The 27,857-nt window shown below is 37.4% G+C and overlaps 1 protein-coding gene across 8 annotated transcripts in view; it reads left to right on the forward strand.

Moving 5' to 3' along the window:
* The window catches only part of LOC139115478 (extracellular sulfatase Sulf-1-like), a 96,663-nt gene that overhangs the window by 3,578 nt on the left and 65,228 nt on the right, over positions 1 to 27,857 (forward strand). For 5 of the 8 annotated variants that reach the window (XM_070677607.1, XM_070677609.1, XM_070677599.1 and 2 more), the window contains exons 1-2: positions 13,807 to 13,944; positions 24,177 to 24,384. The gene's annotated coding sequence lies outside the window, so the exon portion shown is untranslated. Of the gene's footprint in view, positions 1 to 13,806; positions 13,945 to 24,176; positions 24,385 to 27,857 lie in introns of those variants that run through there. The other 3 variants (XM_070677611.1, XM_070677604.1, XM_070677601.1) reach the window with 2 other exon arrangements.

Raw genomic sequence — 27,857 nt, forward strand, 5'->3', positions numbered from 1 at the left:
TATCATCAGATATTTGATCAGAGAAGAATATCAGGTACAGATGGCAAACAAGTACATGGTAGTTAGGAAGAATATCATTGATGCAAATGTACAAAGTGCAGATAGGTAATTATGGATTTTTCAGGACTTTGAAACACGATTGGCCTCTGATCAACATCAGTGATGTTAGTATTAAAGAAATTCACCTGAATATAAGAAAATTGGTAGAAACTAAACATCCAGACTTTGCTGAAAAAATGCACTCATGAAATATGTCAATGGCTTTTTGAGTCTACTGCATAAAGTATAGATTAGCCAAATGTGGAAGTTATGCTTATCAGAGTTCAAATGTGGAAGTTCTGCTAAGAATTCACACTCATGTCTGCAAAGTGGAACAAAATGTTGCTTCATAACCGTTCGATAAAGCTTTACAATAGGACCATGTGGACAGACAGCTATATGTTTAACTGATGAATATCTGACTTCATTGACCATAAATTCTAGGATGTACATTCTATAGTGACAGGAAAACAACTGAAATAATTGGAGCATTTTTTAGTTCGTGAAATGTTACTTTGAGTTGGTCCTACATGCCATCACGTGTGCTTTTGAAGTAAATTTGATGCACCAAACTCAAAAATGCTCTGCTTTACTTACGAAAATTGTGAAGATTACATGTATTAGTAATCACCATGTTTCATACAGTAAAATCCTTGAAGCTGACAGAACTCTGTATTTGCCTTGATGTACTGGTATCTCGAACTCTTTGCTGCAGAAGCGTGACAGCTATCAGATGATTCGTCCCTTTCTCATATCCATTGCCATGGTTCCCAGACACAAGTCACGTTCCCAGGCAATGGCTAATTTGCTTAGCATCTGCTACTGCCTGGATAGATTTCTTCACAGGGATTTCATGATGCACATCTGGGTTATCTGATCTTATCTATTTCATTCTCCCTGTGGAACTTCCAACCATCATCGTAGATTTGATAAAGCCATTAAACTGCTTTCCCCTGTGTATTAGCAGCAAATCTAGGCTTTCCAAGATGTTTATGGATGATCATATGACATCTTGGATGATGCTACGGTATGTAGCTTGTTCTGCTGAGCATCAGGAATCACTGGGAAAAAAAATTATTTTATGAAATTTAATCTTCATCATATATATACCACAACCACCACATGCCTAACAATGTGTAATTGGAAGAGACCATGCATTGTTAAGGTAGTTCGCGCCTCGAAAGTGAAAGACTTAAACTTTTGCTCAAACTTTCCTTGAAGAATCTTTAAACCATGCTCTTTCAAAATCAAGAATAAAAATCGGGGTCACCGTGCAAATTTTGGTACTAGGGAAACAAATAACCCAAGATTTACCGATATTTAAAATTCAAAATAGCTGCCATCCCTATGTTAACTCTATGGAGAAAAATAAAATTTTCGAATTTTGAAAAACTAAGCCGATGAAAAGTTTTCTTACACCAAGAGCTTTAAAATGAACCCCCACAAGTGGTAGATCAGAAAAGAATTGTAAAAGTTTGAGAGTCCAAATTTGTGTCCCCGAGGCGCATTCTATTCTAAGTAAAGTACCTGTATGTCCCTCTGGTCATATAAAGTAGATGTTTCTTACTTTATTCCACCTCAGCATCTGATGAAGAAGATCGTGGATGTCTTGAAAATCTCATGTTTTATTACCATCTAGTTGATTTATTGTGCTGTCAGTCAATTAGTTTATCTTACATTGAAAATCAATGTGGCTACATCTTTCTGTATCACTTACAGCTCCCTCCCGCCAAATTCTTCTTCATTTGTCCTGTACAATTTGGCATACGGTAAGTTACTATACCTTGGAGGTATGTTGATACTGTGCAGTGTATCAGCGCTGTGGTCTTATCAGCCTCACCATGTAGTTGATACATGTGTTCATGTACCAGTATATCTATGGGTTTTCGTAATTCTTCCAACTTGAGATCATCTTTGTGTGGCAAGTAAATAAGAATGCATTTCAAAAACTTTCCAGTCCAAAATGTTTTCCATCACTGAAGATACGGTAGAGTTATTATCTGGCTGCAGGAAGAGATTTCAGATTTTTGCTGTTTTTTGTGAACTACAAATTACAGAGCTATATCAAACTTAGTTGAGCAAATCTTTAACTTTTTTAATGCAAGCTGAAATGTGAAAAAAACAAGGACACTATTAACCAGTTCACCCCAATTCTGTGTGAACAGGTCCACAATCACCATTGATAACAATGGGTTTGGGCCAAACCATGGCATTGAAAGGGTAGAGTGGAATTGAAAAATGTTCACCTCACAAAAACTTTGAACAAGTTTTCAATGAATGCAGAGAGGAGTCAATTGGTCTCCTCAAAAAAGAGGCTTATTCATAGTTTTGTCAAAACAAGGTTACAAGTTTACGATCATTGCCTGAGGAGATGACATAGACATTTGCTGTGCCTTTCATGAGAGAATGATGTGTTGGTACTGAGAAAGAAATGTTGATGGGCAAATAAGGTTTCCATTGGATCGGCTTGAACAGCCAGATAAATTGCATTGATAAACGCCACTAATTGCCCTCTTTCAAGCTAATTACAGGGTATAGGATGTAAACACCGTCACATATTAGTAAACACTGCCGAAGGTTAAGTGGTTGTTCCCAAGGCAGCTGGCCAATTTGCCAGAGGCTGGGTGAGGTGAATGCAGATGATGCATTGAGACTGGGAGTATATGTGATGTGATGTAACTTGATAGGTAAGCTACACCGAATGGTATTGTCATTGGATACGGTTGTGGTTGCACAGGTAGGCTTGCATGTGTCTAGTAATGTTTGCATTGCCGGCTGACTGGGTTTGTGTATGTACATTGTATTTATCTAAGTTGGAGTGATATTAGCGTTTGTATTTGGGTTGTTAACCCTTTGGAGTGCCAAAATCAAGTTTTTGTTACCTTAACCCAGTCACTCTATCATATTTTCCCAAAACTTTGATCACAAAACTGTAGCCAATGAAAAATGATGTGCAATGGGACCAAAATTATCAAAAAACTTACAGGAAAAGTTGTGAAATTGGTAAAATGTTGCACTAAAATTTGGCGGGAAAATGAGAGCACCGAAAAGGTGTAAGTTAATGGCAGTCTCAGGATCTGTACTCCGTTTCATACCTGAAGAGAAAGATATTACAGCTGGTTTATTTCTTATCCAAAGTTTCTTGCAAAAATGACACGGCGATGGGTTTTTATCATTTTTGCTTTCTTTTTGCTCACAAGATCCAACTGACAACAAAACTAACTGTGTATGGTAATTCTGACACGCAGCATGATTACAACAGTGAGTTCACTGTTCAGAACTGTGAAGTGCCTACATGTGATCCTTCAGATGTAAAATAGTTTCTACCATGGGTACGACACTGCCATTTCTGAAATGTATATTTTTTTGAAGCAAGCATGAAAAAAAGACTCAAACTGGCTGGTCCAGATGGGTGCGAAGATGAAAACCAAAATGTTAAAATTGTTTTTAGCCTAATGCACAATTTCTATATTCAAATACATGTACTGGTGTTTGTGTCTGCAGTAGATGGAGGTGTAAAATTTCAAAAGACGGCACACTTCCATGTCATCATTTTCAAAATTCCTTGCCGTTTCCTCAACAAAAGTTGGTTCAACCTCGGCTTTCTATACAGCAAAATTGACTTGACATCCAAAATAAGAAAATGGATGAAAGGAACAATATGGACCTGTGTTTCTGTTTTACAGTGCAGCATGGCCTTGCTGCTTTCAATTTTTGCGGCATGCCGCATCCATTCAAAATTAATCTTTTGACCTTTCATAACACGATGGCCATCAGAGCATGCTTGCACTCCATTATACCAAAAGTCCATAAAAGTTGCACACAAGATTTATGGCGCCAGTTCGTTCCCAAAGCAAAGTAACACAAAGGTGTGTTTCTGCTGTCATTGGTGATGAGTTCAATGATAGAGATTTTACAGGCAGGCACTGAGCAGCGGTATGCTAATATCATACGAAAGTGTGAGTTCAGTCTCAGATAAGTTAAAATTCATTTATATTCCCAACACACAGTCATCTAGACAGTGTTAACTTTATTACTGGTACAATTTTCCAGCCATTAGGCCTGCTTTTGTCTCGTCCAACTAAAATTACTCTCTTTTTTTTGAGTTGTGCCATTCAACTGGAATAAATGGTAGCTGGGTGTGAATTTCCGAATCTCTGTTTTTCCGGACATACTTTATTTGAAAGGGTGGCCAGATTTCTGCCTGTGTCTCTGGAGAGAATTCACTCGGATAAATGGAGGACATTGTTAACACCCAGTCAATAACACGGCATACGGATAGCACAGATGATCCTAGAATTCATACGAACCATTCTTGGTCTGTGTTTCTTCTTTGCTTCCATTGTTTGAGATGGTGTGTGGTATTTCAAGAAAATTGGCATTTCCACGCCAGACTCTGAATGGCTCCATGAGAACAAGTGATGTCTAATTGTGTTTCTGGAATTCACTTTGGCAAAAGCCCAGACATTTATCTGAGTTACTCTACCCATTTTCTCCATTTCTTAACAACAAAATTTTACCTGTTCAGTTACTCTTGATCAGTTCATGTTATTTTTGTTTTCCTATCATATTAAAAAAACACTGCACAAGGTCAATTTAGCAAAGGTTACAATATTCCTTCGGAAGATGATGATTAGCTTTCGAAGACTTTTTATGTCACATTTTAACCAGTGCATAGAATGTTGCATTGTGGGTAAAACTGGAAAGTAGCTCTAACTGCTCCTTATCTTTTTAATTTTAAGTTTTAAGATGATGTTTTTACAAATTAGATAAGCAAACTTGTACAAACTTATTGTGAGGCATTTTTTGCAAAATACAGTCACTATCAGCATAGGAATACAATTGAAGCTAGACAGTGTTTAATGTCTGTAGGGTGTGCAGACTTTCAAAGTCTGTGTTCAATTTATAGTATTCCAGACAAGGCATGGAAGTCTATAATGTGACAGAGACATATAGTGTCAACTCTCAAACTTGATATCCCGTTTCCCCCCCCCCCCCCACCCCCCCCCAATAATGACTGTAAGATAACCGATGATGACATCTAGGTTAAAAAATGGCATGTCGTGGTTTCCAAGTATTACCAGCTGAGTTTGCTTCAAACTATCCCTGGATTCCTTGCATCCAGCCTAGTAGTCCTGGGTACGTACATGTAACGACAAATGATCTCATTTTTACTTGTCAGTGGTCTGAGGGTTTCAATATTGAAGCTGTTTTGGCAAGTCAGTTTCAGTGAATGAAAGAAGAGTTGGTTTTCTGTTTCAAGTTGCTGAAAGAGAATTTATTCTCCAGTACTGGTATTTTTCCATTTATCGTCCCGGATGCTTGTGTTTATTGTTCTACAGTTTTCAATGTCACAATTTATCATGCAAAGACTATGTGAACTTTCTTTCCGACTCAAGCTTGCGTATCCATCCTGTGAAACTTTTAAAGTAGAAAAATTTGTTATCTGTACAGTGTCTGAATTCAAAGTCAAACGTCATTTCCATATCTCTTGGCCAGAATTGGTTTAGAAAAACTCAACAGACAAGAAAGAATGACAATACAGTCACGGGACACGTATGTATAAATAACCATTTTCCCTAAAACCAATTTCGCATTGGAGTTTTGTTTTGAAGGGAGAGAGGGGTTGACAACAAAACTAAGGAATTACGTTAGTCGTGCGTCAGCTTTTCTGATTGACAACCCCATATAGCACTCTTATCGTTTGTACCAGTTGTAAAAGTACATTGTACGTGTGGTAGCGTATGCACATAGTTGCACAAATCTGTCTTCTTTGAGAAGAAACACTTCAGAATTTAAATTCCCAAAACGTAACTTGTATTTTAGGGAGTTCCAGGTGACTTGGAACATTTCAAAGACAACACACCTCAGTGAGGGTAACTTGTTCAAAAGGTCACCAGGGGTCAATAGTCGGTTTGAATGAAAATCCATCACATGTCCAGTGGTTATTGAAAACTTGATGATGGATATGTGCCATTGTCCCTCACTAGATGTCTTTCCAATTTACCGAACACCTTCCCTTTGTACTGAGATGTCGCACACAAATACCCAATCAGAATTTTAAAGCATTCACGGCATTTATACGGAATCTATCCAATCCACCAGCCTACGTGTGTTCTGAGCATCTTGAGGGAAATACAGACAGCCCAGAAACCACCTATGTTTACATCCTTTTTTGTATCAACATGATCAACGAAATTTCAAATTTTTACTCAGAGATGTCAATACTCCATAACACATCGTTAGTCAAGTATAGTCGTGACTAAATATGCAAATAAAATAAAATTTACTTGCCAAACAAAGTTCCAGTGTAGGCTGTCCTATGCTCAAGAAAGGATGATTTGAAAATACCAGATCTGTCTTTCTGTGTAAAATGTAGTCGGTAGACGGTGACGGTGATGTCGGTAGACGGTGATGTCATTGTTGATGTGAATTTGTCATCTGAACTGAGGAAGCGTTCACTTATTATGGCAGGGGTGGACATGCAAATTCTTGCTATGCCTCAATCAAAATCTGAGACTGAACCCTCCACCCCTCAAATGAAATTAATGAAACTTACCATTTAAGGTGTTAAATACATGATTAGCCTCCCCCCCCCCCCCTGCATTTTTCACATTTCAGATGACCCCTCCTCCACAGATTTTTACCGACACCCCAGCCATAAAAACTGAATACTCCCTAAAACAGACAACAACCAGATAGGAAACCCTGTAGCTTCAAGTGCGGAAAAGAAAGTAAGGTACAGACTTCAATATCAGATTCGGAAATTTGATGTGTCTAGCTTTTGAGAACCAAACCATGAAGTCAACAATTGTCATGACAACCGTGGAAACATTCCATAACCCTTACACCTTCAGATTTTGTCACTTTCCTGTTATTTTAAATTCAGTTGATGGACCTCTGTACAAGGAAATGGGGAAGGTTATAAATCAGTTGAATACTTATAGCAGAGCCGGCTGAGTCTGCACAGTTGAAAAACATTTCAATATGGATTTCTAAGTCGGCAGTCATACGTGCAGAAAGTGTACTCATATAACTAACTGTAGGAGTTTGTCTGATAGAATACTTGTTTTATAACATCATGGTTCCGATTAAAAGTTGCAAGGAATAGCATGATAATCTGTGTTTTGAATACAATAGTTAACCAACATCGAAAGATGTTTCTCAAATAGGAAAAATCGTGGGAGTAATAATAATATCGGAGCATTGATGTCCAGTATAAGGAAAGTGATCAGCGATTGGTCATATATATTGATGTCATTGCATATGAATATTTAAATATTTGACTCTATATCTCCAGTTCACTCTGCAATTTGTAAGGATTTGCCGTCTAACTGACCTAAAATTGGTGAGAGTTTTGATGTCTGGCCGACTTAAATTCAAAGCAGAAGTTGTGACAAAGAACGGATAGGCTTTTGCCACGGTATACATTAATAACATGAAGAGATATACCGTACATGTAAGCTTGTGAACGTTTCGGGTTAACACAAAATGCTTTGCTTCAAGGCATATTGGTTTCAACAGTGAAACCAGATCCAAACACAGTGATACTTAGATGGCAAGGGTTAGACTTCAGGGGACTATTTACCAATGTGTTGATTGCTATTACATGTAATTTATGTCTGAATCCAATCCAGGGATTTCTACTTAGAACACATGAGATGTCACAAAGCCAGAATAAATGAACTATTTATTTCAGCTATTAGTTCTATATCTGCCAGGACGTATGTGTAAAATTTTATTGCAGTGATATGGGGCAGAGTATGAAAATGTCCCTTACCTACTGTTTTCTAAATTATGTCAAAATTTTGAATAAATTATGCATGTAATACCCAGAATGCAACAGTAGAAATATTGAGCCTCGTGATTAGCCGTAATAACTGCTGCATGTGATGTATTGTAATTATAGTTTTTGAAAGCTGCAAACCATTAATGACTACTTACAGTCTGCTTCCATTTCTGCAGTGGATTTTTTTATCCAATTACCTTCGTTGATAATTTCCCCAAAATAATCCCTGGGTTTTGCCAAATCGTCGTATACCAGACAATCACTATCAATGCAGTCATATTTTTTACCTACTTATCAGTCAAAGTATTGAGAGTATATGAAAGAAAATGAAAACAGACAAACGACAAGGGTCATAAAAAATGTTTTGCAGATTTTTGATAGATCATATATGTCTGTATGACCATGAATAACACACAATATCCAATGTGAGTTAGTTGAAGCCCTGTGTACAAAATTGAGATTTGATGGCATTTAAGAACCAGAGTCTGACAAAAACGTTAATCAGTTAATGGCTTACCTAGAATCATAGACAGTGAAGATCCACAGTCTGTGCAGCAATGAATCATTGATGTACTGTAAGACTTGCCCATTAGTGTCAAGAATGTTACCCTGCCACATGAAATATACTCTCCATATCTGGAGTTGTCATTGGCAGTCATTTTTTTCACTTCCTGTAGAGAAAGCATAAGCATTTTATAAATATTAGTCACATCGGGCAATGCTCGCTTTCACATGCCCTCTTTTGTTGCCTGTGTCTCTCATTCTCAGGTTGTCCTCTCTCTCCATATGTCTAGATCTGTGTGTGTGTCTCTCTCTCACTCTCACCAAAGACAGTTTCTCGACTGTCTATGCTCTCACTTACTCTCTGTGACTCAGTTTTCATACAGTGTTCTTTTAGAAAAAGTCTTCAGAGGCAACCTGACTTTCTATAATTTTTTGACAAAATGATTCTACCAATAAATGTTGTGAAATTTTGATATTTTTGAACTATTTTAAAAAATTATATTATTATATGCTGTGTCAACTATGGCGTATGTTTTGACCCAGACCAACTATCATTGTACTGCGCAAATTTAAATTGTTTGGTACTGTTTCAGTCCTTTCTCCAGGTTTCTCTGACGAAGGGGAATGTCCCCCTCTTCCTGAAAAATTTGCGGACTTTGGTTCTGATTGAAGGTAACCATAATAAATTAAATTATGCAAATTAAGGTTTAACAAGGTATTAACACATTAAGGTTATAGTGTGGGTCAAATATTAAATTCAAAATGTCTCATATTTTTTCTTTTTGTCTGTGTGGGAAGTTTTTATACCAGTATATTAAACCAATATATTAGAAGCTGAGACACTAATCATTAATTCAGGCACAGTTTTATAATCTGGAGGCAAAGTCTGTGATATTGCATTGTGGGTACTGATCATGATGTGGAATGTCACTATCAATTCTCTTTGTAATTAATATCTCAAGATCTATTTGTTGGGGTTGACATATTGCATCGGGTATTATAATTATATTAAGAGGAGTTCAGATTAGGTGACGGGGAATGGTAATCGTGCATCCTGGAGAAGATGCACTGCCATTTATGTAGACTTTAATGTAGGTAAAAATAAACAGCTTGTAATAAATTAATTTTTTTCACTGAATTGTGATGAAAATCAACTTGACACAGATACAATCACATTGCCTGGAAAAATTTCTATCCGTAAGTTTTGTACCAGCAACCAAAGTTCAAGCAAATAAATTTTGAAATAGACACCTAATTAATCCATATTAATTGAACCATGACAAAAATCTACCCACAGATGCAATCACACGTACTGCCTAAGAAAATTTCTATCAGCAAGTTTTGTACCAGCATACAAAGTTCTAGAAAATGAATAACACACAGTGTAAGTTGTCATACAAGATGATATTTCGGTGGTGAAACGATGCAGTTCCCAGGAAACTTGAAAACAGGCTAACCGTTACAGTAGTGAATAGTGGTGCTATACTTGTGATCTTTAAAACAGAAAAAATAACTCATGCCCGCTTGGAAAACTCTGGGACTTGACATGTATTGATTATTCAGTTTTGATAAAGATACTATCACTGTGTTGATCAAATACGTTTTATCAGCATTTCACAGGTTTTTATCAGGTTGTGTAAGGTATAATAGGTTATAGATTGTTCACAAGTTGAAGTACGGGCATCTACTGTTTGTTTATATGATATAATGGTATATGTTTAACTCAAGGAGGGTAGGGGGTGGTTTGTAATATTGGACCACAAAATTGCCACACGTGAAATTTTGTTTGAAGTTTTGTGTGGTACAAACAAGTTACAGACACACTTGCTCCACATAGCTTTTAATTACACCATCAATCTCTGCTGACTTATTGATAAGTTAAACCAACTGCATATACCAGGTGTGATATATTTTATATTGTACAGCCTATATTTCGTCTCTGTGACTCATCGGTTTAAAAGACAATGTCCTGTTTGCTACTAAAACATTGTAGTTTGTTTCAGCATGTACATTTCATTATTTTTTTTTTCGACCTTCCGAAAGTACCACCAGTAGCCTTTTGTGAATCTTCTGGCAGATTTCAGTGTCTAAATGTAAAATAATAAATTATGATGTCAGAAAAGACACTAAGAATCATTCCTACAATAAAAAAAATGAAATTTTCATGCTGTGAAAAAATGGAGTGATATTATAAAGATGTCGCCACAGCAACAATCTGATCCATGGGACAGAATCAGATATCTTCTCTCAGTTTTGTAAAGTCGTATTCATTGAAAGGACACATGCTGAACAGAGTTTGTAATGCAATGCATTGTGACAAGGTCTCTAACAGTCTAAAGACATAAATTATCACATTTCAGGGAGGATATTGATGTGGACAACTTCCTGGGTCGATAGATCATGGCAGATATATAGCATTGTAATCAAATAGCGTGATAGCTTTATGATGTAATTGAAAGTTTTTCAAGGTTTCGAGTCAGTTGTAAAATTGAATGGGTGTTTTAGAAAGTGTATCACATGCATGAAGGCTTGCGTACATGGCAGAATCAAAATATATGCCCACAACCATTGTCTGAAAACAAACGTGCCGTTTAGTCCCAGATATTGCACAGTGCTGCGTTGGTGTTAAGAATGAAAAAATATGGACAACAGGTGTTGCTGTTGGATACCTTAGGAGCTAAGGATAGGATGCAATAAAATCTAATATTTCTAATGGAATCTGTTGTAATTTGTTTGCTGTATGTATTGCATTACAGGTAACTTATTACATTTGGCAAAAGTGGTGCATTCTCGTGGACAGCTAGCTCTTTCAGCTCTAATTCAAAAAATTTTTGAAAGAGGTAGTTTAAATTACACACACTATTCAATATTGCTATATGTTTACATTTTTGTTTAGCCCATTCCTCTGAGCGTCAGCTAAAAAGAAATTTTGTTGATTTTCAAGGCCATACAACCATCAATCAAATATCAAGGTATTTCCTTTCCCCTAAAAGTAAATATTACCATGTTTTATTGATATCATATCTTATGATTGCCACCAGAGTGACCCCTTCCCTGAACATGCACATGCAAAAATGAAAGATTGTATGAGCTCAGCTAGCGTTTGTGTTTGTAGCTTGTCACTACGATGCAGTGATAAAACTTCCTAACAGATTGTTTCAGAAATTTAATAAGATCTAAAAATATCCTGGCGTAAAATGGTCTGATTCAGGAGTAACTCAAACACCATTGTCCTTCATTTACAAAATTAAGAACAATAATGATAAAATCGTGATTTTTGAATGGTTGTTTGGAACTGTAGAATTGTAGGGTGTGGTGGTGTGTATAGAGACAAGCGATAAATAGCAATTACATCCTGAGAGAAAAATTGTTTCAGTGAAATTATTTAACGGGAGTGCCACTCAAAAATGATGAAAGACTCGTTATCCAATAGAAACCCAGCCTGCTGTAAAGCATGTATGTTACTCATGGCGAAGAAATCGCTGATCGGAATTTGTAATTTTTGGTCCATCTGTTCTGCAGATTTCTACATCTGTGAACTAACTTGTTCTGGGCTTCGTGGAATATTGTAGCCTAGAGTGCCAGGTTGATGCATGTTTGTTTTGTTTGATGTTTTAAACTTTGCAAATTGTTCTATTTTGGAAATTCAGATTTGACGTGCTGGTCTATTATCAGCAACCTGAGAGTTGTTGCCGCATTTTTTATGCTAATGAACTGGATCAACAAGGATGAGATTCGTTCATATATCAACTCGTATATTTTCTGTCACTTCACTTTTTTCTTCATTTTTTGTGAAAATGTTTACCAAATCTGATGTGGTCAATGTGTTAAAAATTCTCTCCAAACCTGACCTGGTCTGAGCTGGCACTGTCTAGCAGACTCAATCTCTTCGAATTTACCCAGAATCCACCTGTCTAAAACTGAAGTCCCATTTTGTTAATGGTTAAACTGTCAAGGTGAAATTCAAACAGTGACTTGGTCAAACATCAAGGTCAGTGAACACACAACAGCCACTTGGAAGTGACTAAATCCTCTCCCTGTATGAGTTTCTCTAACAAATGCTAATAAGGTAAATTCACAGGCCAAATATTGACGGTTGACAAGTACTTCTTCTTTGATGTCCATAGTCATCAGCGTCAAGGATACACGTTTTAAGACAACCTTGTATTCAACTTGCGTTAGTAGGTATAACTTTGCATTATATTTTTATTGTTTAATTTCAATGCATCATGAAGGTGACATTAACCTTTGGCATTTTATTGACAACTTTACGACGTCAGAAAGGTGCATCAACACCTAGGCATTTTTACCATGACTCAAGTACAATTTAACTTAGACAGAGCAAACACTTGGATTGCCATTTCTGAAGTGCAACTCTATTGTAGCATGAACATTCTTCCTTCTCTATATATCATGATGCCTTTCCTGTCTTCAGAAGTATTTTTGAAATGTTCAAAGTGAATCTCAGACTTTAGAATAATGTGCAAAGATCATCAATTGTAAACTCTCATGGTGGCAATGTATGGCTTCCTGCAAAAGCATCTGTCAATAAGCATGAAATCTGTCCCGTTTTTGACAAACATTTTGTACATGTCGTTAACATTTTAAACCATTACGTGAGTCAAGATAAGTAAAATATTTCAAAACAAGTTTTTCCTTTAGAGGGAAGTTATTCAGCACATGGGCCAATGGCATCCAGATTTTGTTGTATTTCTTAACATAGGGTGCACTTCACTCTTTGTTTTGTATATTCTTTACAAATGCAGTATACCCTAGTTAGCAATCATGGGAATTTTGTATTTTACATCTTGCAAGGTTTAAAATTTTATTTTTTTACCGCAAGTGAAAAAAAAAATCACCAGCAACATGAAAAAATCTGAAGTCTCAAACAAAGTCTTTGGGTCTTAAACAGTTTGGAAGACTTACTCAAAATGTGATGGCACTGATTGTCAGGTTGTGACAAACATTTTGTTTGACACTTTGCTTGGATAGATGAATACCTGGAGCTTTTTTGTGTGAGTGATGATAGCAAAGTACAGTCTGCCTTGTAACCTGAGGGATAAAGGTATTCAGACAAAATGGATTCATTGGAGACCATCCCTCCTAAGAAGATGCTATGCATGTCAATGAATCGTAAACAGATTTGTTGTGGCTATTGAAAAAGATTGCATTGGGTGTTTTCTTTCTGACAGTTTATCGGTAACAGGGCAGCATTCATGGAGTCACGAACACGTTCTAAGAATCAAAAGTTTTGCAAATGTAGCCTGGGTGTGTGGCGATTGTATGCGGCAGACAAATCGCATTATAAGGGGAGTGATGTTGCCTGAGGCGGTTGAGCAGTGCAATAGTGTAGGCACTGTACTCGGTGTTGGAACACTGGAGAGGTGCCAAAAGTGGGCGGAGCCAGCCACCCTCATATCACTGAAATCCCTACAGGCTGAAACACCTCATTTGCATAAAACCAATGGAAAGGGGCCTGGCTAAATACAGATGCTGTCTGGAATACCTAGTGTGAGGACACTATAAATGAGTTACACATAGAGTTGGACTTGCTACAGTCCAACTTGCAGCTGGGCATGTGCGATGTCTTGTCCCAAGATTCATTTGTAACGGTGAGTGTGTGCTTTGTGACCACATCTGAAGTCTGTGAGAGACAGCTTTGTTATATTGTGATAGGCAGTGCATTCTATGTTCAGGTGTAGAATATCTTGACCTTATTCTCTGAACAATAATTTCAATGATTGGTTGGCCTGTCCTATTATGTGTGCAGTCAAGTTTCTGTAATCAAATACAAAGGATTTTTTTTTAAAATCTTTAGATTTTTCTGTAAATTTTCAACGCGGTATCCCAGCTACGATCAAAGGCAACTGATGTGTGGTATTTGGAGGAACACCAAAGAACCACGGATCAGTCAAAGTGTTTTTGAAATGGCATTGTACAAGAACATCATGTTCGCATGCTCAGACTAATGAAGACCATTGACAAAAAAACAATACGATTGAAAACGTCCTCGACAACCTCACTTTGGGTTTTCAACCAGGTTATCGTGATAGGTTCGTATCGACATTTCGACAAAAGATCGCGCTTCGCAGCAGCCGTTCATCCAACGCAGTGAGTCATACTCCACAGGAGGGAACAAAGAAACTGGGTGTGTCTGTGGAAAAAATTGTGTCAAAAATTGTAACTTTTCTTCATTTCAATAAATTTTTCAATTGTTTTCCGTTTGTTTGGACTATTTTTAGTCTGTAGATTCTAGTTCCGATGTATTACCAAGCAATCAGCAGTACATCCATAAAAATTGGGATGTAGAAAGGAACTTGTAACTTGCATTACAGGCATGCATGTCATCATGTTCTAACAAATGTGTCCCACTATCTGTGAAGACTCAAATCATTTTGATTGAATCATGTATTTTTGATCACAATGCAGTCACCCCATGTTACAGTGGTTAATGGTTTTGTGAGAGAAGAGGTTACGTTTTGAACATGTTTTGTTTTTTGGGATGCAGCTTGAGTATCTCAATGTCTACTTTAACTTGTCAGTTTAATATAGAAAGAAACATGTATATCATACAGGCTGATATCGTTCAACATGACGTTAACACCACAACCAGCCCTTAACAAAGATGGAGTCGGCCATCTTATTCATTCCATACGTCTTTCTGTAATCTATCTGAAGCTGTGTGCCATCGCTGCAAGACTTGACATTTACAGGTGCGAATGTTCGACAACTCTCTGGACGACATATTGCATCCAAAGATTATATCTTACTAAGCTAATCTTAACGTCAGGATCTTGGTGAACATCAGGTTCTCGGTGAAGAAATGAGAAAAAAAAATAACAGTCTAGCTTGCCATTACATCTCATGCCTCAGGGCTGTGAAGGGATATGGGTGTTGTTCGTCAGTGCTTGGGTGTAAAATGATTTTCTTTCAGTTTCACCATGTGGCTCTAGATCTGTGATATATTTATGGCTTTGCATGCTTGTTTTAGATTACAGCTTCTGTATCCCTTGGCCAACTTCATCAATTCCTTGCTTTTCTCCTGAAGGCTAACAACTAATCCATTTTAAATTTGGAGCTCTTTGCCGTACATGTAGTAACCAATTTCTTCTGTGTGTCTGCCTTGAAATGGTCTTAGAAGTTCCCAATTGTACCCTGACCTGTCTACAAGTCTTCAGTTCATTATCCAATCAAGTAAAGTGTGTGGCGTCATTACCAATAAGGCTTTGAATGGTATTGTCTAAGAACTTAGAATGAAATTGACTCTGCTCATTGAGTCCGTACAAAAATAATGACACAAACGATGTAATTGCTGGTATGTATTGGCAATTGCTGTAAAGATGTGTTTGATGAGTGTAAGTTTTCATTGACAAAGTGTACTGGTAACTCTGTCCATTAAAGTTAACTCACTGTAAATTATCAATTTTGATCTAACTACCTTTACCCATCTCTTTTTGCCAAGCTAGCCTAGAATCTGTCCCGTGTGTTTGTACCACTGTGGGGATTGGGGCGAAAGAAACGTTACTAGACATCCTATACTATTGCCAAGCTTGCCACAAGTGTATCTTGAATCATATCATTGCTCTATGGAGACCATGCCTCACACATCCTGTAAAAGAAACCAGGAAACTGTTCAAAGTTAATATTCAAACATTGAAAGTGCATCACTTTTGCTGATTTTTCAATAGAAGAAGGAACGAGAAGTACTGTATATTTTCATATCAACAGTTGACCTATCAATGTTCCCTGTAATAAACCTTCGGGACAGACTTTTAGAAGCTCAAATTTTGCATTTCTTTGCTGCTTTTGTGGACTTTAAGTTGTACCCCGTAGAGCAAATTAAAGTTTCATTGTCTCGTTTTTGTGAAAATCACGGCTTGAATTTTTATCCCATAGGGTTAGTACAGCAACTGGAGGTAGCTCAATTGGTGTTTGTGTACAACTTCTGCAAGTAATTGAAAGTGTCCCTGTCTTCCTTAAATTGGCAAGTTACTCAGATGTTTACTGTTGATCAAGGAAGCGAAAGTTTAATTTCTCTGAAGTTGTTTTCAAATCAAGATGGTTGATCTAATAGTATTTACCCGATGTCTGTATTTGCATCCGGAAATCAGACCATACTATTTGCGTATGAAATGTAAAACTTACCTAAACTGGTAGAGTTTTGAAGTCGCAATAAATCCTTTTAATTGTACTAATCTTAGAAACGAAGTAATTTAATTGGGCATTGAAGAGATTCCACCATTGTATTTGGTTGCAGAATTACAAGTAACTTTTCTGATGCACTAAAAATCCATGCATGGAGATAGTGAATTTGTCATAAAAGATAGAATGACAACCCACTGTACAAAAGCTACCAGTTGTATACACATGTTAGTTTGAATCCAGCAATGTTCCGATACAAGGATTTTCCCAGATATGTCTGCTGGAGCTGAACAACATGTGTACAAGCTTGGCTTGCCTGCCAAAATGATATTCAATCTGGTAAAGTAGTTTGCAATATGCCATGTCTTACAAGGCAATGATCCAGATCATTTTCAGTCCGGCATTCTTTCAACAAATAAAAGACGAACCTATCATTGGGCCAACAGATTGCTGGCATTTTTCACATACAGGTACTTTCTTATGGCCATGAGAAAATTTGGGAAAAATGCAGAAAGTCTTACATCTGGCTTGGTGAATCTGGGTGGTTGTGACCTCACATTTGTAATCATTGAAACTGAAAGTGTCGTGCATCTACAGTAATTGTGTCTGCTGCTCGGGTCATATAATGTAAACTAAATGACAGCACATGCTGCTGCTGTGGTCATATGGATCAATATTCCAATGACTCATAAACTTTGTGAGCCATTTTGAATGCCAACATTGTCAAATTCTGGTATTGCACTAGCAATGATGTGTGTAGCCTATAGTTTTACCCAATGTACTGAGGTTATGCATGCAGAGAGGGAACAAGACCTTCGTTCCATGACAGGAGTAGGTTATATGTATACCTGTCTGCACACTGGTCATGTTCAAAGAGAGACAGCTCACAAGCTGAATTCAAAGATTGTGGATAGAGTTATAGTGATAGTAGCTTTGAAGTTTGCATTAGAAGCCAACAGGTTGTTGTGACTTCTTACACACTGGTATAGTCTGGCATCAAGAAATTCCACATGCATGTAGCTCAGGAATCTGTCTGAGATTGTTGTGTGATATAGAATTATCAATGGCTACAAATCTTGCAGTGGACTGACAGAATATTGATGGCCCTGGAATCAGAATAAAGCCTGACATACTCAAAGCTCTAAACTAGCCAGCAGTCTAGCAGTCTGATCATGAATTCTTAGTACTGAGGAAATGTGAGTTTGTGCTAGAAATAGCATACATTTTTGCTAAAAATATCTTACGTTTTCACCAGAAATATCTTACTGAAACGCTGTGAAAAGGAAATTAATGGCCCTGCAATCTGAGTATGGAGCGAGAGATGACTGATATCCTTGAGACCTGTCTGCTTCAGATTAGCAAATTGTCTGGATTGTCTTCCCACTTGGCTTCATAGAATGAAAGTTACTTAGAACTTACAATCTGCAATTTCTAGAACAGGATAGGATTGGACCAGATTGGATCCAGATCGTTACAAATCTAGTCGTGAACTTTTGATACCACCGAAAACTGAATCTCTTCCATCAGGTTTTTAGAGACGACCTTTCAGTCCGTCTGAGGAATTGAGTTTTCCCGGGAATCTTGCCAACAAGTAACAAGGATTCTAATTCAGTAGGGGGAGACCAAACAGCGTTGATGTGACGTAAAGAGCATTGAAACTCTGTAAATAGAGAGATCGTTGTGAAATAAGTGTTTCCTGTGGACAAAGTGAGACCTCCCATGGGAAGCTGTACAGCTTAAATTTGATCACTCAGTTTTCCGGCTTGCTAATTTCCAGTAATTGCCCGTCTCTTTTCAATAGAAAATGGGCATGTTAACTTTGTCACCTATTTGTGAGATTTCCATTGTTTTCTTTGCCTTGAGAAATCAGTCTGACTTGCCTTGTAACGCCCAGTATGTCTCGAACAGTCAGCAAGGCCAGATTGTGCTGGTGATGTTTGATGTCTTTTGCCCTCATTAGCTTGTATTCACTTTCATTGACATCCCAATGATCTAGTCTTTGAAGATCAGACATGAAGAACGCTAGCAAACATTCTACTATTTTGCTACACACACTTAAGTTTATGCTGAATGCAATACTGCATATCTGCACTGCAGATGATGACATCTGAAAACACTGGGTCCAATCTTATGGAAGCAGTGATCTATTCTTAGGGGGCCCTCCTATCACTGTGTGAAGCTACTGAACCCCCTAGGATTATGTTGCTGTGTGAAATTCATGATTAGCATGGGCCAAACGTTCTTCAGTTCTGCCAGAGACTCTGAAGATATCTTTGCATACCAAATATTCATTTCAAATTTGTGAATTTGAATGAAGGAGCTCCGCAGATGATAGTGCACCAAATAATAAATGTCACCACTGATTTTAACAAGACTGCAATACAAGAAATTATATTATATCATGCTACCATGCGCCATTCTGATTGGACGAGAGCTCATTCCACCGATGCTAAAATACTGTTTTAGCACTGATAGCAGTGCTAAAACGGGCCCCTAAACCAGCATTTTCGAAAATTGCCCGGTCGGTGCATTTGAACGTACCTATCTAAACCATAGACCCTCGAGAAAGACTGAAACAGTCCACTTTGTTTCAAAGACTGAAGACCGAATTTTGATACACAGATAAAGTGTGGGTCTGTAACTCACCTCTTGGTGTAAATAAGTTGGGATCGATGATGAAAGACATCTCTGAAGCAGCACGTTTGGGGTATGATGCACACAAATATTAGGGCGACAGCGCACCGTGCACTTTGCTTGATATTGCGGGAGTCGAGACGCGATATATCCCAGTACCGCTCTTTAAAATGAAGATAGTATTCGTTCGTACACAAATAAATTGACACTTCCTCACAGTAACGGTATGTCAGATATTATTTACCAAAGTTTGGGCTATAACAGATCGGGATGTCCTAATGATGTAGACCAAGAAGTTCAAAATAACAATGGGATGACTCCTGGCGACTGCGACGAATTTTGACATCAAATGCAACGAGCAGTGTCAGCGTCCAGCTCTCCCTGCATCGGGCAACACACTCAGAATCTGCACAACTGTTCATCACAGTTGCAGTCATCGCAAGTCTGGATTATTTTAAAACTGCTTGTTTTCTGGTACAATTAACGTCCAAATTATTCATCAAAAATAGATCCTGTAACTTCACTGTGCCACCACTGAATGTCGCGACGGTATGCGGTACAGAATGAGACAAATCTATTTTCAGTATGCCAAAAAAGCCAGGGCTATTGTTCTTATGTAAATTTACGAAAAAAATTGTTACTTTTTTCTTTTGATTTGAACTCTTGACCCATTTTCTGTGTGAGTGCAGCAGGTATTTTTTTAAAGTATCGTTCGTGTTGCATGCGAATAAAATGCAATGTCGATATGGACGTAATGCGTATTTATCGTAGGATACTGTGTGCCTGTACGGAATCCCAACTTATAAAAATGCTCGGTCTCGGGCGCAGAATTTCCGACGTTCGATCTCTCAGACGTCCGTTTTCTGCATTTGGCGCTTAGAATGATGAAAATACCCAAGTAAGACAACAAATACACGCAAGTTGATATAATATAATAGCAATAACCCCCTTCGCAGTCGGGTATACACTCGATTTTGGTACAATTCGCTCCATATAGCACTCGCCTATCGGCTCGTGCTATATGTCGCGCATTGTACCAAAATCTCGTGTATACCCTCCTGCGGCGGGGGTTATTGCTTAATTAGATCAAGGACTGAAACCATTAGTAAACTCAGGTATTTCTGTTGATGTATTTACATGAAATTTTTTCCCTGAACCCGACACACGTCTTACTCGAGCTGGCTGAGCCTTTCCATATTGTTCTTTTCCATTGGATTGGTGTGACTGATTCACTTGAACTTGGTTTGCTATAGTTTGACCCAAATTCATCGTTGTCAATGGTGAATGTGGACCTGCTCACAGAGAATTAGAGTAAGGCCGCGTTCAAAAAAAAATGGTTAGGGGGGGGGGGGGCTGGAGGAATCGCGATTGAAATCTTATTTTTTTTCAGATCCCCCCCCTCAATACCCTCAAAAATTTTCAAGTCCCCCCCTCGATACCCTCAAAAATTTTCAAGTCCCCCCCCCAAATTACCATATAGCCACATATTTATTAGGAATGCACACAGAGTAAAAAAAACATGTAATGTGTCGTTCTGCACGCAAATGTTCAACACTACCTCTTATCAGCAGGTTGTAGAGCCATATACGTAGGGCAAGTTCTTAAATTGATTTATTTTTAAATGCATCAGTGAACTTTTTGGATTTCTCAGTCTAAGCCGACTTGAGTTTATCCAACTCTGGCCAGTTCAATGGCACCAGCTGAAAAGCACACAAAATGACAATCATGAGAGAGTATGAAAATTGTGTATTCCTAGCTACGTTTAACCAAATTGTGAAAAAATGAGCACAGTGGCCTACCAAAATTTTTTTTTCAAAAGTACAAGACATATACAACTTAGATGCCACTTATAAAAAGTTTTACAAAATTGACAATACTGGAAGGTTAAAATATTCCATGAAATTAATGTTTTAATCTCAGAAATTTGGGTGTAATAATGGCAAATTTGATAAAAAATAAAAGATTCCATTTAGTCACACATTTTTCCATTTAAATTAGAGTCTTTACTGTTCAAAGTTTTACTTTGTGTTATTGGTACAATGAGATGTGAAAATTTCATTCACTGCATGAACTTGAAATGAATGGTATTATATATTGATTTTAAGTGATTTTAGAAAAACTGACTTTTCATCGTAGATTTGTATAAGATCAAATATGGTGAACCCATCTTTTTTCTCTAATATTTGATTGTTCTCATATGCCAGAATTCAAAAATCCATGGTAACTGTTAGTCCCCTAGTCTTCTATGTGTACAAGTAGATGTGTGTGTCACTGTCAATTGAGTGTCCTATGACCAAAACTCTTCTTAAACTACATCAGAGTCAGAGCTACATGTATCACTGTCACTGCCAGTATGTAGTAGCAGGGCAGTAGTTGTATTAACTTTTTATTTTGACAATAATTTTGTTCAGTTTATACAATTGTGTTCTTGTTCTACTCCCTACAGAATGTTGAGCTATCCAGTATTCAGCTTGCCAACACAGCCTACGGGTACCGTGCATTTGCATCATTTAATTATCACCAATATTTAAACAAACGGGCTTTGTTGACAAACTGAATATTGTGTTTTTCAGCAGCATGCTGTAGAGAGACACCAAGAAACTGTGTTTGATACATTGCATAGAAATATTGAAAAATTATCAACAGTTGTAGCTCCTGCCCCATTACAAGGCCAACTTGGTCTACGAAAATTTAATGGCATTAATACATTTGTAGACTTTTTCGAGATTAAAGACATAAAATTTGACAAAACGGTTCTAGATTTTGTTTAATTATTACTAACATTAGAACCATTGGACGACATCAAAATGTTGGGAGTCAAAATATTTTCAGGTCCCCCCTATAGGCAGAGCAAAACTTTCAAGTCCCCCCCCCTCAACTACCCTAAAAATTTTCAAATCCCCCCCCTGAATTCCTCCAGCCCCCCCCCCCCCCACCTCTTTTTTTGAACGCGGCCTAAGCAGGTATAACTCACTGAACACCCAGACCTGACATGCCACACTGAATGCCAAATGACAGCTGAATTCTGGGAAGTATTTTGATCATTTTCAAATCTGAAATAAGATTTCAAAGTAATTGTCTATGTTTATTTTATTTTCATACCTGATGTAGTTGAAGTAATATAGATTTCACAACAGACAAATAATACAGATTGCTTTTTCTTATGTTACTACGCCTTTACAGGCCGACAGAGAAACGAAGATTTATTTTGAATTGCACTGACCAAGCTAACCAGAAAATGCAGAGGCCAGAGTTACAAACTATTATATTTCTGACCTAGGCAATGCGTGGTACGACTGGAAATTTTAAATGATATCCTGAAGGCAACTGTAAGACAAGTACTCAAATAGCCCGTGGATGTTGATTGTCGCTGTCTCCTCATATCCAAAGTGTACAAAGAGAAACAGACCCGTGAATTTGCTTAATGTGTCAGCAATTTTGGTTCATGCCAAAATTAGCCCTACCCTGCAGGCCATAGAAGTCATTACTAAAAGTAGCATTACAGTAGACAAGATACTCAGTTGTGGCAACTGCATGTGCTTGGAGATCCACGCCACATTCAGAATGTTGATTATACTGAAATATTAACACTCAGCAATGGTTGTTACTGGTAAAATGTAAATAAAATTGACCACTTTGAATGTTAGCTCAATATAATAACAGGTCTCTGTGGTTCTGCTTTTGGCTGTACCGCTACAGAAACGGGTGTGGAGGATTATTTAGGCCCTTCTGATGCCATAAAATTTTATTGTGAATTTTGGGTTTTATGTTGTAGTTTCTCAGAGACAACAAGGTGTTTTGGAAGGCAATGGTGTTAACTTTAACAACCCTTTAAGATGTTTATAAATGTTATTCTGTAGGCAAGCACTTATATACAGTTCTCTAACTAAGGCAACTGTCATCAACAATGGCTTTCTCCTGAGCCGGCTGCTTTATGGGCCCATCTTTGTCTATTTTCACACCTAGACACTTATGGTGGAGCTTCCTTCACAGCTATTGACAGTGTCCAGTCAGTGATACATTCTATGAAAGCCGAGCCTGTGAATCAGGTCAGGCAATGTGAAATTGAGACAAGGGTGGACGGGCATTCAGCGTGAGAGAAACTGTCATTTGTTGAATCGAAGGCAGACGGGTTTTTGTGTCGATGTCAATGGATGTTTTAAAAGCGGAGTGATCTATTGATTACTCGTAGAGGTCTTTTGAGTACACCTGAATTTCAAGATGGCGCCTCATGTAACCAACGCTAGCCTATTATTTTCCTAAGTGATATTTCTCATCAAAGATGACATGAAAGCCCCTCATCCCTGTATTTTCAGAAAGCGAAGAAACTAAAGTTTAGTATCATGACTGTATTGTTTACTCAAAGAATGAAGGGGGTACGTACATGTTTTGGGTAAAACCCCTGTTTCGGTATTGTTAAGAAAAGTTAATTTAAGTCAAAAAATGACACTAATTAATGAAATTTGATACCTTTGAAACTAGGGTTTAGGTAGGAAAAAATTGAAATTTTGTTTTGCATAATATCATTTATTCGTAAATGCCAGGAATTGGAAGACTCCATTCAAAAACTAAGATCAAAATCATGATAAGCAAACTTGAAAGAGTGAAAGAACATATCTGCCAAACAAAATTGCCAAACAAAATCGCTTGTTGTTGTATAGTATTTCAAACATAATTTTTGAAAAGTTCACAAAATTTGAGCCAGCAAGAGTTGAGCTAAATTCAGTTTAAAATGTTGAAAACTGGAGAAAAAAGAAACCAGGAAATCAGGTTATTGCCCACATTTTCATAAATTTACACTTCTTTCTCACTGAACAAGCGCTTGTCATGCTGACAAATAACACCAACAAATATTTCAATCTTGGGTCAGCAAACTATTGAATAGTAATGAATTTTTACAAAAATTTTGGGCAAGCAAGTTGTGTATGCAAAGTGGTATCCCAGTGTGCAGAGGTACTGTCAGCGGCAAACTTCAAATGGCATGTCTTCCCCACAGTGTGTTTGCCCTTCCCTTCCATGGTTAACCAGAACTGACTCAGAAATTCCCGGCTGTGTTTTTTTCTTACAGGAAGTGGTGTAGGTGACCGTTTCAAAACAAGAACTCTCCTATTGATCTGATTTGTTGTATCTGCCACAGAGGGAGTGCCCAGAGCAAGGATAAACAAACACACCCACCACATCTCAAAGAGATACTCTCAGAAGATCTTGTAGATCTTGCTGCAGTATTGGAGCTACTGGCAACGGACAGCAATCACTTCGGCTGGAGACAGCTCTCGGTAAGTGTTTTTCAGGTTTTAGAGGGGATCCAACCGTAAATTGTAGGCAGTCAATGTAAAACGGTCCGTTGATTGTGGCAGCTTTAATTGAAGTTTGCTGTAATTACTTACTTCAATTATTACTCAATTATCTCTGTACCGTCACTTAGGTGAGTGTATTGAAGTAGATTGAGTGGAAGAATGGCGATTATTCATCAGAATTGAATCAATGATAAGTCAGTGACGGTAACAGATCAACCACACATAGACAAATCATGAGATAATTTGATACAAGCAATCACGTAATTGCTCAACAACACTCTCAGGATAGTGTGGTACGGCAAAAATTACAGAGCTCAAATCAAAAGTTACATTGAAATACAGTGATAGGTGCCATACTGTTTGAGGAAGAACTAAAAAAAGAACAAGGAAATTTTATTTCTCAAGTGGTAGTTTTTATGAGTGAAGTTGTGAATGAACTTCTGGTTTTTATTCAAATTAACAAAACTAGAATTGTGGAAATGTGAATAAACTTCTTGTTTTTCATTTGAACTAGAATTGTGTAAATTTGTAGAATAAAATGGTATATCTCGGCAGGTGCTGTATTTTAGACACAGTGACAAAGTGAAATTCATCCACAAGTGAAGATTTCAGTACTTAGAGAATCTTTTGCTCGCAGGGAATTTTTTTGAGTTGATAAATAATGAGATTAATAATGTCAGAATGTTGTATGGCTTTGCCACTGTTGCGGTATGGTTAACCCACTAAGTAGAGTGTAGAGTGGTTTAACCCTTGTTGCAATCAGTGGTCATTTGGGTCAAAATGGGGTAAAATTATGTGGTAAATTGGTCAAAATGTTGTGATCACCTCTAAATCACCCAAACAATAGTCTAGTGTCTGAATGCTTTTTTTTTTGCTCTGTACACCCAGAAAAACCTAGTTTTGAGTTTTTAAACTGATGTTCATGTTTGATAATCCACACAGTCATATGAACACAGACTCATGATCAGTGACCAAAAGCTGCGCTGTAGTTCTTGTCAGTTGCTGCCTTTGTGCACTGGTCTATGTAATATTCAGGGAGGGGTGGATCGAGGGGGAAGAGGTTGTTGGGAAAGAGGAGGATAGGAGCTTGTCAGCTTTCGCTTACTATGGTACCCCAACAGTATGATAAACGTGTCAGACATTTCCAAGGCCTTACACTTGTCTTCAATTAGGCATATATGTATACCTCAAGGCAAGTCTGTCAACATCACCGTGGCAAGCCTTTCAAAGAATTTCACATTCAATTTCCTACTCCTGATTGCCGTCTTAAGTGAAAAAACAGCCAGGAGTTTGTCACCGAGAAAAAATTCAGGAACGCGAAAGTATTGGAAATTCAAGTCTAGTATGTTGTTAAAAGTATGGGGATCGTATTCTCAGATACAGTAAAGACTTGCTCTAGTCATACTTGTAATTCCTGACACATGCTACAGTTTAGAGTCTACACAATCATGCATTGCAGATAATTAAGACATGATTGTGGGAGTGTTTGATGAAAATGATTCATTGGTTTGAGGTCGATAGCCTCAACTGCTACTATGACCAATGCAAACATCCTTAATAGTCTTATTACATGTATACTAATTCATATTATCTAATGTTTCCGGCAGTTAAGTCCTTCTGCTAACTTGTGATACTTTAAAAAATAACAGGTACTTTGGCCTTTCATTGACGGAGTTTGTTGAAAAGGAAGTAGTGTAAACACGGTAGCTGCAGGAAGAGGCCAGTCTGAAGTCCAAAAGTCAGAAGTTGGACCTGTAATAGATTTGATAAGTTGAATCAAAAGAGGTGTTTACTAGCCATTCTTTTAGACCACAATTTTTCCATACCATTAAATGTTGATGCTATACCATTTTTGTCAGTTTTGAGATAAACCACTTCAGATATACCACTTCTGCTCATCCATGGATGTAAAAAATAGATCCATGGCTCATCCAATCACTGTAAATGTTGACTTTTCATTCTGCATATTTTCTGAAATATTTATATTTCAGATTAATGAAGTCATTGATAATAGACTGTAATTTGAATAATCCATGAATAAGAAAGACTTTTGAATGTATTGAAAACTTTCATCTCGCAGAAAAAAATTATGTTGTTCAATTTATTGTATACAAATATAGAAAGGGAAAGTTAAAGTAGTCAGAATCTATCTGTTTTAATTTTGGATATATGATAAACTCCAAAAGAGTACCAAATGAACTAGCATCACTTTTATTGTCAGTGTATTCATGGATGTAACATCCATGGTGTGTTCCAGGGCTTTAGCAAATCAACTCATCAGAGATTGACTGGACACTATTTTAGTGAGCCTTGACAAACAAGTCAGTTCTAGTGGTAGATTGTAGACCAATGAAACAGTGAAAGCTGAAGGATTTCTGTGACGAAGAAATCACGCTACAGAACTACTGCAAACCAGCAGGACTACCAGATTTTCTCCGCTAGTGGTCTTAAGGCAGAATGCATCTCTGAGATAGATATATTCAGAGTCAAATGTTTTCGGTATTTTGTTTGTATGTTGCTTGTATGGACCCATTTTGCTGCTTATGGAGTAAGTTGAGTTCCCAACGTCTGTTTTTTGTGAAAAACGAAAATTTGATTTTTTCCCAATTGAGTTAGTTGACATAAAGAGAGTGGCCAATTTGAATGTCAAGTATCGTTAATTTCTTCGTCAGTACGGAATTTTGCATGGTAACTGATTTTATCTCTGCTTTCCATTCTTGATTTTGAAAAAGAACGGTTTAAAGTTTCCCATATTAAACAAGTGAGCAAACATTTTCATTTTCAAGTCTCGAGGCACATGCTATCTTAAAGACCACTTTTACAGTGTCCAGTGCATTTTGTCTATATTAAACTTTATATCAAATTCAAAGAGAAGTGATAATACCAGAGAAGCTAGATTTTCCAAATTTTCCATGAAAAATTTTCATATGATTCCACTTTTTAGGCACAAAATGCAGTCATCAGATTTTGTATCTCATACAGAGAAGGTGAGAGTTTTTTCCTCGGCTGTTTGTTTACTTGTTGTCAGCGTGTCAGTGATGTAACAGGATGAACATACAAAATGACAGCTAGTTGGCCTAAGTAAATAACTCTCTTAAAAACGCCGTTGCATGAAACACTAGTCCATTCTACACAGTCACCTTAAGTAAGTAGCTCTTCTACTTAACTCACAATCACTGTGATGCAATTCTTCATGTTCTGTTAAACAATAATTACTCAACCCTACCCCTCCTTACTGAAACATTGATGCTCAAATAGCCCTATTTTCTTCTCTTTGACACCTTATCTGCTTTCGTTTTTTTTCAATTTCCATTTTCTTGTTTGTTCAAATATACTCCCAATATACTCTGTGGTATTTTAAATGGCATTTTCAAATCCCCCATTCTTGCCGTAATTTTCTCCTGGAATGTTTTTCTAATCTTTTCAAAATAGGATTGAGCAAAGCGTCGGGT

Source organism: Ptychodera flava, chromosome 17, assembly GCF_041260155.1.
Source record: "Ptychodera flava strain L36383 chromosome 17, AS_Pfla_20210202, whole genome shotgun sequence".
Taxonomy (NCBI): Eukaryota; Metazoa; Hemichordata; class Enteropneusta; family Ptychoderidae; genus Ptychodera; species Ptychodera flava.